The 12,646-nt window shown below is 44.6% G+C and overlaps 1 long non-coding RNA gene across 1 annotated transcript in view; it reads left to right on the forward strand.

Annotated features, from left to right (window-relative positions):
- Window positions 1–3,520: 3,520 nt before the first annotated feature.
- LOC109305463 overlaps window positions 3,521–12,646 on the forward strand; it is a 13,154-nt gene continuing 4,028 nt past the window's right edge. The window contains exon 1 of the long non-coding RNA XR_002099631.1: window positions 3,521–4,035. This is a non-coding gene — a long non-coding RNA (uncharacterized LOC109305463). The remainder of the gene's footprint in view (window positions 4,036–12,646) is intronic.

Here is a 12,646-nt window from a genome sequence, read left to right on the forward strand (position 1 = left end):
CAAAAAGCCCCAGCTCAAATTTGTACCACTTCTATTTGAGCTGCTGCAAGCACACGTGCTTGCATGTCTGGACATGCCCTAATAGAGTTCATAAATACTTTAAGGCATGCCTGAAGGCACAACTCAAGGCATGTAGCATTGACTTCTACAACTAAAAGCAATTTGCCTAGGACAGAACAGCATGACACTGCTTAATCAATGGTTCCTGTTCCTTCTGCAAGACCAGATACACATTCCCACAGACTTAAAGACAGAAGTCTAACATGTAAATGAATGTGTAAATGCCAGTTTTCTGTATTATATTATACATGTGGCATTTGATATTCTGACAATTAAAGGAGAAAGCAGAAGTTTTCTGTATTGGGAATCTCCCCATAGGGGAATGCAGATACAGCTATAAATAAAAATACTGTTTTAAGTTCTAACAAATTTATCATGGTGTTTATACATTAAGACAAAAATGAAGGCTAGGAAATGGGTGAAAAATGAAATGTTGACCTTCATTATACAAGCAGCATCTCCTGCTTACTGTAGAATAAGCAACCCAGTGATTTTTAGGTGAAAAAATACTGACTATGGAACATACTATGAGGAATGCAAAAAGCCAGTTCTTGAATTTTGCTCCTTAAGTTTTCCCATGTCATAGCAGGATAGTTTCCCATAACTTGTCTCTCTCTGGCAGTATGAATGAAAAATTATCTTTAGTTTAGCCTGTCCTCTCTGTCTGGACAGTTATTTAAATACTAATGTGGTAAGTTATGTTTATCCACAGCTTTTTATTCTGAATACAAAACAATAGGTAGGTGGAGCTGTATGTCACTTTCTCTTAATATTAGAGTTGTTAGCCTGTAACGTAACCACCTGATTCTGATTTTATAACAGTATAAAATTGCTGATGGCTGATTCTTTTGGTCTTTTTCCTTTCTAGGCACCTTTGATTCCAGCTTTCTCATCCAGAATCTTATATGGTATGTTGTCTGAGATCTATTGTTTTTGAACTATGATCCCTTCACTTCTTACCATATTTACTGAATAGAAGATAACCCTTATTATAAGATGACCCCCACACACACAATAATTAGATTCTACATATGGAAAATTTATAAATTTAGTATAATTTTTCCAGAGATAGAATCTAATTATTGGAGATTTGCCTTTAATTTGTCACCCTCTCACTGCTACAGAAAGGAAAATACATCTGGGGGATCAGGTAGCCCTTTGCTCTCTGCAATGCCCCCAACTTTTTCCAGGCCCTTGACCCTTGTTTTGCTGTCAGACCCCACTCTCCCTGAGCACATGGAAGTGAAGAACAAATTTGAAAACAACAACCTTGAAATTAAACATGACTATAGCAAATTGATGCACGTTGCCTTTTTTGAGACTGTTACAAGTTTTACAAAGAAGTTAAGCATCTCTAAAGAGATGCACTGCCCCACATCAAAGAGAAGAAAACAAACCCAGTTATAGCAGACCTAGATTAGAAAAAGCAAATGACAGAGTGGATCATTATTACGTATTCAAGGTGCTAGGAAAAATGAGATTCCCAGAGAAATGTATATGTTGGGTACAGTTATTATGTAGAGAAGCAGAGAGTCGAGTTGAAATTAATAGGCACCTAAGCGGGCCTTTCAAATCCATACAGGGGTAAGACAAGGGTGCCCATTGTCACCACTATTATTTGTATGTGGCGTGGAACAGTTAACACAAAAGAATAGGAAAAGACAAAGTCATAAGGAGAGTAAAGATACTGGGAGGGCATGAAGTAAAATGTATACTATACATAGATGATATACATGTAGTAGTTAGAGATAGACTTTCAGGTGAGAGACAGACATTCAAAAAGCCTGAGCCTGGATTGATTCAATCTTTGCAGGTTAGTCTAACCTAGCTAGGCTACATCAGTTTTGTAACCAGACAGACATCCCAGAAATGAAGGCACATGAATAAGTGGCTCAGGCTAGAAGCTGGGGAACACTAGAGCAACCCTCCCTTCCCTTGAACAGTACTGAGCTGAAGTGGGGCACAGCCAGCCTCTGGCAAGATGCTTTGATTTTAGCCCAGCAGGAAATTGATAACAGTGCTTATCACCTCTAACTCACTGTTCATCACTGCATTAAGAAAATAAGGGAGGGACATTACCAGCTACCTGTTGATTCTGCCTGTTGATTCAGCATGGACTGTAGCCAGCAGGTGGTCTGCTAGCTAATACACAGCAAGGCAGGGGGGAGGGGGGAATTCTTGCTTAGCAGAAAGTTTGGGGGGGCGAGGCGTTGAGCAACCTGCAGTCCCTGCCAGAGCTGCAGCCAGGGTGTGGGTGGGTCTGTGAGGGTGGATAGGTGTGGGGGGTGTGGATGTGTGGTGAGGGAACATGTGTGTGTGTGTCTATGTGGTGTGTGGGTGAGTATGGGGTTTGTGGGGGGCAGGTGGCTGGGGGATTTGGGGGGGCGTGGATGTGGGCATCTGTATTTATGGCAGTGTGAGGGGGGTGTGGGTGCATGTATATGGTTGGGTGTGAATGTGGGACCCTACAAACACACACATACACACACACACACACACACATACACACTCTGTCCCTCTCTCCTTCATTGTACACACACTGTCTCTCTCTCTCTCTGTCCCTCCCTCCTTCATTGCATACACACACACACACACACACACACACACACTCACTCCCTCATTGCCCTCCCTCCCTTCCTTATTGCATGGACACACACACACACACACACACACATACATACCCTCCTGCTCCTGGCCCTGGGGTACCAGCACCAGAGCTGTGCTCCTGCAGTATAGCCATGCAGCCAGGAGCCATGTGGTGCAGGAGCAGCCGGGAGGCAGGCAGGGAAGCACTGAAAGTGGTTGTGGGCGGGGAGTAGTAGCTGGGTGGCAGTGTGGGTTGGTGTCCTGGGGCCAGGGCCAGTGGGGCAGCAGAAGCATGGGCCCGGGCCAACAGGACTGTATGGTGCCAGGCTGAGCTGTGCCAGCAGGGAGAGAGGGGAGCCAGCCTGGCACCATAGCCTGTCACCCCACTCTGTGTGTGTGGGAGAGGGTGTGAGTGGGTCTGTGGGGGGGTGGGCACATGCCCCATGCTCCCACCCAGCTGTTGCTGTGCTCTGTTCACCTGCTCGCTGCCACTTCCCCCCACCACCACCTGCAGCTGCTTTCAGTGCTTCCCTGCCCGTCTTCCTGCACCACCTGGATCCCAGTTGCATAGCCTGACTGAGGGACTCAGCAGGAGACAGCCCAGCCTGGCAGCACAGGGAGCAGAGGCTTCCAGATTGGGGGGCAGCGCTGGGTGGGCCAGGCTGCTGGGTCCTGCTGGCTTCCCCTGGGTTCTACTGCGTCTGGCTCCTGTTATCTTTGACAGGCATCCGGGGCAGATAAATATTCATTTTCTAAATTTTTTCGGGGCCCCATGGGCCAGATAGAATGACCTGGTGGGCTGGATGTGGCCTGTGGGCTGTATTTTGCCCACCTCTGTAATACAACATGGGAAAAGGTGATAGCAACACTACTGCAAATACTTTAATTATGGTCCAGAAGGATACTGTCCTTTGCCAGAAAAGTGGTGGTGTTTAAGGCTGTGCTACAATTATTCTATATACCGGAACTGTATTCAAAATGACTTGGCTGCAGATAGCAGAAGTACAAAGGGAAATATGTGTGTTCTTCTGGAATGCCAAAAGAGAAAGGTTGACTAGAGCTGAACTATACAAAGCAACAGAGATGGGGGGGATGGGGACTGCCAGACTAGGATTGTTCATCTATGTGAAATCTGTAAGCGCAATATGCAAAATGGTAATGGAAGGAGAGGGGAAAGCAGCACACATCACTCAATTTCACACAGCTTCGATTTCAAGGAAATGGGGAGTATATCAGACTTCTTTGAAGAGTCCAGGGACATGGCAACCACCAACTCATTACATCAAGATGGAAGGATTCATGCAGAGGTTTAAAATAGGGAAGGTAGGGCTGGAGGTCATGAAGGATCATAAGAAATTGATGAAAGCAGTTATGGAGAGAGACAGGATGGTGCCAGTGGGAAACTTCACAGAGATACAAGTGAAGAAGATGTGAAGAGTGGTGGCAGGTAAACAACTAAAATGTGAACACGCTGACCTAGTGTGAATGGTTGAAAGAAATATTTTGCTACTGAGAGAAGTGCAACACAGATGGGACTTGATGGGCTAATTAGGGTGCTGAAGGGAGAGGTGCAGGGAAGAAGAAACAGTGGGATATGTTTTGTGAGTGTACATATGCAAAGGGGGTGTGGGAAAGGATTTGCCACTTTGAGTGTCACCAAAATAAACGTCATTAGCGGGAGAGATCGTACTATATGGACTCCAAGGAAACCAGAGGAAACATTATTAAAACTAGTTTATGGAAAGTTAGAAACCTTTGGGGTTTAAGGGGTTGGCTTTCATTGAAAAAGAGAGTGCCTGGAGCTGGCACTGAAATACTATATCGATCAAGACAAGGAAGAGATCAGAGAAAAAGCAGAGGAAAAAGGACTGGACATGCTTGTTTCACTAAACCAACAAAGACAACTGATGGGGTGCAAAAAGTTTTAGGTGGCTAGTGAGGTAACAATTGTCATGGGGTTCCTCTATGAAGAAGATTTCTGTAAGGGGGTTTTGTGGGAAGTTGACATATGTTGTTTAATATGTGTAGTTGTTTCTGTGATATGAATTTTTTGTAAAACAAGGATGCTCAATATGTGTAGCTTTTTAAGTGTAGGGTGATAAGTGTGTTTTTAATAAAATTTGTTTTTAAAAAAGTTCTCACCAGCATATTTGCCCCATGTAGATAATATGTACATGTACAGTATCGAAACAGCAAAACAGTTTTGATGAAAGAAAATGGAACAGTGCTTTCATAATCAAATAAAACTCAAAACTAAACACTGTTCCGTCGAAATGGAACTCAAAGTGGAAGAGTGCCGTTTCGCACAGCCCTAGTGGCTGTGCAATCCAAACTGAAACAGCCAAATGTTGAAAATCTCTTAGATTGAAATGGATTGCTGAAACATTTTTGGAATCTTTGGCTTTTCAAATCTAATAGGCAGAGGGAGGTAGTAGTAGTTAGCTGTATAAGTCTGAATCAGGCAGAAGGTAAGGTACATTTGCACCTTACAGACTAACTAAATCATATATGCGTAAGCTTTTGTAAGCAGCAGTGTATTTCAACCAGGGTCATCCCTTGTGGGGGGTGAATTGGGGCGACCACCCTTGGCCCCATGGCTTTGGGGGGGGCCCTGCAGAGCTGGGCAGAGGAGCAGTTGCACAGAGCTGGGTGAAGTGGCGGCTCCTCATCCAGTCACTTGCTACACCCCTCACCGCTGACGCCAGCTTCTTCGGGTCCGGGATTGGAATGGGGGTGGGCTCTGCATGGGCTGATTTGCCCTGGGCCCCACACCCTGCTCAGGTTGCCTATGACTTCAACAGAAGCTATGAAGGGACTCATGGGAGACTGGTGCCTCCTGAATCTGATGGAGATCTCCCCCAGCAGCCGCAGAGGGAGGGGTCTCCCTGCAGCTGATTGCCAAGCCCAGAAACACTGGTGACCAAACTGAAAGTACCACTGGTGAAACCAGAAGTGCCACCAGAGAACTAACTCTCTGCCCCCTCTATCAGTATGCCACTGCGTGGAGGGCACATCGAGCACCCACTGATGCCACCAGCATGCCCCCTTGCACCCTCCCTACATGTCACCTGTGAAGGGACCAGTGCTTATGCTGAACTTACGCATCCCTGATTTAGTTGGTCTACAAGGTGCAACTCTACCCTGGCTTCTGTCAAGCCCTATGAAGCATTTTATTGCAAAAATCCAGCTGAATATTAACTAAAACCAAAAATCTCATGAATAGTTTCACTGCCAGTTTGGGGGTTTTTTTCTTTTCCACACAAAAAATTTACAATTGTGAAGGCTCATGGATAATTTCCAGACTAAAAAACTATTTTTCTTATTCATGAATCTAGGTCAGCTAATCATAGAACAGAAGAAGCATTATTGCTTGACCAGTTATACAATGCAAATAACCCAAATAGCCACCAACTAACAAATAAACCACTGACTAAAATGTGTGCACCAAAAATTAATTGAACAAAGCCATGCAAAACTTTGACTGGCTTGTACATTATTCTTGAACATTAAAAAGTGTCAAATTTTTTGCCACAAGTATTTTGATTAACTCAAGCTAGTGTAATGCTGGTGTACTCCTCATGAGACAAAAAAGGCAAAAGAGATTATGAGAGTTAAATCAAGAATCTTCTTTTGTAGAGATACCCGTATTTGTTTTCTACAATCCTTTTTCCATCTCTATTCCTCACTTCACCTGAAAAAGAAATTATAGGATCTGAAAGCCTGGGAAGAACCCTCCTTCTTTTAATCCTGGAGGTTCATGGAAATCCCAAACTGAAGATAAAGTTTTAATGTCTTCTCCTTTTGAAATTTAGCAAAAAGTAACCTGTCAGAGAGACATTTAATTTGTTTGATTTGGCTCAGAATTGGACAGGCTGACCTGCAGGAAAAGTCCCTTGCCACCACTGAGTGAGCAAGTGAGCAGGAAATTCTTATTTTTTAAAATATGAGATAAAACAATGATCAAACAATGTCTTGTAAAACATTAGTCATGTAAAATGAAGGCTGCCAAAATGGCCCTTACGACCTCTGTTTAGAGGAGTGGAGGAATCCAGAACCAAAATAAATTAAATTAGCTAAGAGCAGAGAAATCACCTGTGAGCAATCAAAGGATGAAAAAAAAAAGAAAAAAAAGGATCTGTGCACATAAGGGTGGGCAAACTGGTTGGATAAACTAAGAACTGACCTGACCCTTCAAATATCTATGAATCTGCATAAGAACCAACCCTGAATCACCACCCAGAATTTAAACTGAGTTTCTTTCAAGGTTTGAAAAAAGATTAAGACATCGTAAGGCCAAAACATCTGTTGTTATAATTACATTAATGATCTTTCAGTTTAACAAATCTATGCATCTATGGTTCTTGTTAGGACTAGAATCAGGATGATAAAAATACGTACAAAGAAGGCCAATGAGAAAGAGAATAATGTAAATTGCTTGATACGCCCAAAGCAAAATCCTGAATTCTAGAGCAGAAGAAATGCCATATCAGATCAGACAAATGTTCCATCTGTCCACTATCTTGATGCATCAGAGAAAGGTACAAGAAACATTGCAGTATATAATTACTGAATAGCTTTAAAAGAATTTTTTTCCTGACAACATAAGAGATACTGAGTCCAGAAACATGAGGATTGTTTTTTGATTGGCTAGCTTTGTTTTCTTTCTAATCTTTACAACCATAACTATGGGTGTTCCCTTTCTGAATAAAAATTTCATTCTTTTGTAAATCTTGATAAGCTCCTGTCCTCAGAAGTATATATGAAGTATGGGGTACAAAGCTAATGAAAACTGCTAAGACTATGCAACCTTGAGATGTAGCTGCACAAATTCAGACTCTGGAAAGACGGTCTACGCTGCTGTACTGCTGAAAAAGATATAGGTGGTCATTGTGCTCCATAAACTGAATAAGAGCCTATAACAGGAAACCCTAGCCCTGTTACCAGAAGGCAGGTTAAGGGTTCAGAAAGACCCCAGACAAAAGAAGAGAGGGGGGTGTGTAACAGGGAACCTTAGCCCTGTCATCAGAAGCCAAATCCTCTCCTTTACCGCCAGAACTTTCTGGGCACAGAATGCTGGTAAGGAGGGGGTTAAATACTGAGCCAGGCTAGCTAGTCAGCTGACCAGAAGGGGCAGACCAGGACTATAAAACCCTGGGGAGAGTAGCAGTAGAGGCCAGCAGCCAAAGGGGAAGGAGTGCTTCCTAGAGCTCCATGGAGAGGCATGGCAAGTAGTCTAAAGGCTGGAAGAGGGGACTACAGAAGCCCCTGGTAAGACAGCAGCCACCGCAGAAGCTGATGGTGGAGAGCTAAAGCATGAACCCAGCATAAATGTAAGCTGGCATGCTGCTTTCTTGGATCATGTTTTTTTCTTAGTGGCAGTTATTGCCCATGGATAGGACTGTCTGTATTTCTTTTGGTTATTGAATAACACCAGTGGTTTGGGTGAGGGTATTAGGGGAAGGAGGAGGCCTCATTTGGGGGTCTGTTACAGAGTGGGGGCCCCAGCACCAGTGAGGGTGTGGCTTTTTGGGGGTATATAGTCCCCAGTGCCAGTGGGGGTGCAGGATTTTGGGGTGCACTGACCCAGCGCCAGAAGGCATGACCTTAAAAGGCCAGGGTGGTCCAGTGCACTTGAGGTGCAATTTTATTTTAATTTTTTTTGGACTAAGCTGAAGGGAGTTCAAGACTGTTCCCTGGCCTTGAACTTGTGCCACCCTGGCTCTGGGCCTGGGGGCTGGACCTTTGAACTAGGCAGGCCAGGCTCCCTATTGGAGCAGAAAAGAGGGCTTCAAGCCTCAAGACAATGGAAAAGGCTACAGCCTCAGAGTCAGACCCTGTCTGGTGGGTTTAGATGGGGAGGCCTAGCCAGAGAACGACTGGGGTCAAGGGCTGTGGAGGCAAAAGACCCCAACATACGAAATCCAGTAGGCAGTCTCCTGCTTTTAAAAACATCAGCATAATAATTTCCATCAAGATGTGGCAGGTGAGTAAAGAGTGGGACACAAGAAACCTTAAAGGGGACTACAGGGGTGCCCCACGTAAGGCACAGAGAACAGGGAAGATGGCACTGGGGAAGGCAACCTGTTACAGAGCTAAAAATGTGTGTTATATTATTAACAGCTGTAAAATTACAGCCTCATATCATTTTGCTAGGGGCCTCATACCTACAGTCCCCTAACCTCGTATGGTTAGGGGTCTGCAGGTAAGGCTCTGTGTGGAGAGACTGAGGGATCTGGATCTCTTCAACCTCCACAACAGAATGCTGAGAGGTGATCTTGTGGCTGCCTGCAAATTCATGGTGGGTAGAGGGGGAGCAGCAAGGAATAGGAGATGCTGTGTTTACCAGGGCACCCCTTGCAGTAACTAGAAACAATGGCCACAAACTGACAGAGAGCAGATTTACCTTGGACATCAGAAAGAACTTCACAGTAAGGGTTACCAGAATCTGGATGGGCTTCGAGGGAGGTGGTGTTCTCCCCTACCCTGGCGCTCTTTAACAAGAGACTGGACAAGCACCTGGCTGGGGTCATCTGACCCCAGCACTCTTTCCTGCCCAGGGCAGGGGGTCAGACTCAATGATCTACTGAGGTCCCTTCCAACCCTAAAAATTTATAAAATCTATTAAATCTGTGTCATTTGCAAATCCAGAGAAGTGATTCTTCCACACTATTTGGCACTGGTGGGGCCTCACTTGGAATACTGTGTCTTGGGCACCACATTTCAAAAAAGATATGGGTAGATTAAAAAAAATCCAGCAAAGTGAAAACTTGTCTGGGGAAACATGACTTATGAGGAAAGGCTGAAAGAACTAATATTGTTTAGTCCAGAGAAGAGAAGTTGGAGTGGGGATTTGACAACAGACTTCAAATACCTGGAGGGTGATTATAGAGGATGGAGATAAATAGACTTTTTCTTTGTGGCTCTAGGGGACAGGACCTCAAAATGCGGCAGACAAAATTTTGGTTGGAGACTGGGAACAGTTTTCGGACTAAGTGAGGGGTTAAACACTAGAACAGGTTACCTAGAGAAGTTGTAGAATCCCCATCCCTGGAAATTTTCAAATACAGATTAGACACCTGACTGGGATAGTCTAGTTAGGGATGATTCTGCCTTGATGAGGGAGCTGGACTGGATGACCTCACAGGCTATGGGCAGACATTCAAAAGCCTGAACCTGAATTGATTCAATCTTTGCAGGTTAGTCTAACCTAGCTAGGCTAAACGAGTTTTGTAACCAGGGAGACATTCCAGAAATGTGGGCACATGCCTGCAATGGCTCAGGCTAGAAGCCAGGGGCACTAGAGCAGCCCTCCCTTCACATCTATAGAACTGAGCTGAGGGGACTGTAGCCGGGCCTGAGCAGGGCAACCTGATTATTCCCCTCCCTGCTCCAGAGCTGCCCAGCAGGGAATGTTTATCACCCTTAACTCTTTGTTTATCAACCCATTACAAAAACAAAGCCTCTCTCCATTAACTAATGGAGCTCTTCTTAAGCAGCTCTTTCAAGGAAAGACATGAAGCTACCTGTAGATTTGCTCCAAAAAGCCAGCCTGCCTGTAGTCTCCCACAGCGTGGACCATAGCCAGCATGTCATCTGCTAGCTAATGCTGAGGTGTCTGTGTAAGGCAGAGGGGAGGGGGGGAATAATTCCTGCTTAGCAGGGAGAAGCCAGGCAGATGCTCTCTGCCTGCAAGTCTCTGCTGGAGCTCTGACTAGGGAGCAGAGGGAAGGGGCCAGCCTTGCTGTGGAGCAGAGAGTCCTGCCCAACCCAGAGAGCATGCTGGGGGGTGTCTGGTTTATCTTAAACCAGCAAGGGGTCTGGGACAGACATTGCATAAACCAGTTTGACCCAGATCAGTTAAGTCCAATACTGCATTCAACCAGGTTTATCTCAAACTGGTTTCAGCCATTTTCAAAACTGGTTGTGTGCACTGAACACCTGTTCTTTTACAGGTTTAAACCAGTTTCTGATCACTTAAACCATTTATGTGTAATGTCCATCCCTGCAAAGTTTCTTCCAGCCCTATCTTCCTATGATCTTATGATCCTGATTCTTCTGAGTCCGCAATTACAACAGCTTTTCATCCTATTTTCCTTTTTCTGTCTGTCTTCTTGCATGTGGTGAGGGATAGAGCCTTCCCCCCGTACTCAAAAAAAACATTCCTACTTAAACAGAGTCATTTTTTCCTTTTGGGCATGTGTTTATCTAGCATGCTTGAGAGAACATGGTTCACTAGAGATAATTTGAGACCTCTGAGAGACATAAAACTAAAGGTGTGATTGGATCTGATACATGATCCCCACAATTGTGCTTCCTGGCATTCCACACAATTGTGAGGATTGAGCATCAGATGCCATTCTACCCTGTTGCCAGTGTAGAAATGTCTGGGATCTGGATCCCAGGCTCCCCCTGCACCAACAAATAGCAAGCTTGGTCCTCTGGAGGGGAGGCTTATACAGCTCCAGTGTGCTCTGGAGGCTGGGAGCACTGACCACACATTCAATTAAAGGTGTGATCAGTACCAGCCACAGTTATTACACATTTTGTGTAATATTGTATATATTTTGTGTAATAACTTTGTTTTGGTTTTTTCCTTGTTTTATCACACTATTAAAATTGATTGAAGATGTGGCTAGGTCACTACTTAAGATATGATTTAACTAATAAATCATATCTGAAATGAAATATCTGTCAGGGGTCAGAGAATTAATCAGAGCCAGTGACTAAGCCAGGGATGCTCAAGCCTTGGCCCATGGTCCAGATCTGACTCCCAATGCTGTGTCATCTGCCCTGTGGGACTCCCCAGGGGAAGCACAGCTCCCCTGCTGTCAAAGTTTCAAACCCAAGGGGAGCTCTGGGGGCCCCAGAGTGTGGCCCTGTGTGTTGAATCAGACAGTGGACCTGATCCTGCTGATTCTAGCACAAAGAGGCCAATCCAACCCATGGACCAGCCCCAGGCCCCTCATCAGACCCGCAGGGCCAAGAGGTCAAATATTGCTCTAAATTGTATCTTGATGGCTTCTTAGAGAGATCCTTCAACGAGAAATGAAACACATTTTCCTAGATAGTATTTCCTGACTAGAATACATTATATTAACCAGGCCCAAGGCAAGGTTAAAACATAAATTCATCACATAATATAAAATAGAAACCAAAATGCAGCTTACAAGACAAAATGGAGGTCATAGTTCAACTCAGAATATCTCATGTTGTCGCAATGAATACTGTAGTTTTGTAGTCTTGATCCAGCGTGGTATTCAGCATCTTGAAGAACTGAGTTCATGCTTACCTAAAATGCCAGGCAAGTCTGTTTTTTAATCTATTGCATTATTGAGCCAGCCAGCAATGCTAATGAATACCACCAAGGATATCTCAGCACAGTAAGGAGTACAGCATTAACAATTTTTTCTTGTATGAGTGATACTGCCAATACTCTTATAGCAAAGAAGAAGCAAGGCACGTTCCACCAGCCAGCCAAGATTTTTATTTTCCCCTAATGTCTGCCAAATCATTCAAAACTAAAGGAGGGAGCTGGCAGAACTTAAAAAGGAGTTTTGTGGATGAAACAACTCAAGATGTACTGCTTTACCTGGCTAAGCTCTGAGAGAGACCAATAAAGATAAAACATACAGCTTTTGGGGACTTTGGGTCAGCCAACAATCTCCTTGCAAAACTGCAGATGGAAGAATTTCCTGGTCATTGTAATGTAATAAGAAACTCAAAGGGGAACTCTCCTCTTGTCATCACGGAGGTGGAAAAGGATCTTGGAGTCATCATTGACCCCAAGATGAACATGGGCAGGCAGTGTGGGGAGGCAGTCAGGAAGGCCAACTGCACCTTGTCATGCATCCACAGATGCATCTCGAGCAGGTCCAAAGAGGTGATCCTCCCCCTCTGTGCGGCACTGGTCAGTCCGCAGTTGGAGTACTGCATCCAGTTCTGGGCACCACACTTCAGGAGGGATGTGGACAGCATGGAGAGGGTCCAGAGGAGGGCCACT

Source organism: Crocodylus porosus, unplaced genomic scaffold (assembly GCF_001723895.1).
Source record: "Crocodylus porosus isolate Cpor-Errol unplaced genomic scaffold, CroPor_comp1, whole genome shotgun sequence".
In the NCBI taxonomy this organism is placed as follows: Eukaryota; Metazoa; Chordata; order Crocodylia; family Crocodylidae; genus Crocodylus; species Crocodylus porosus.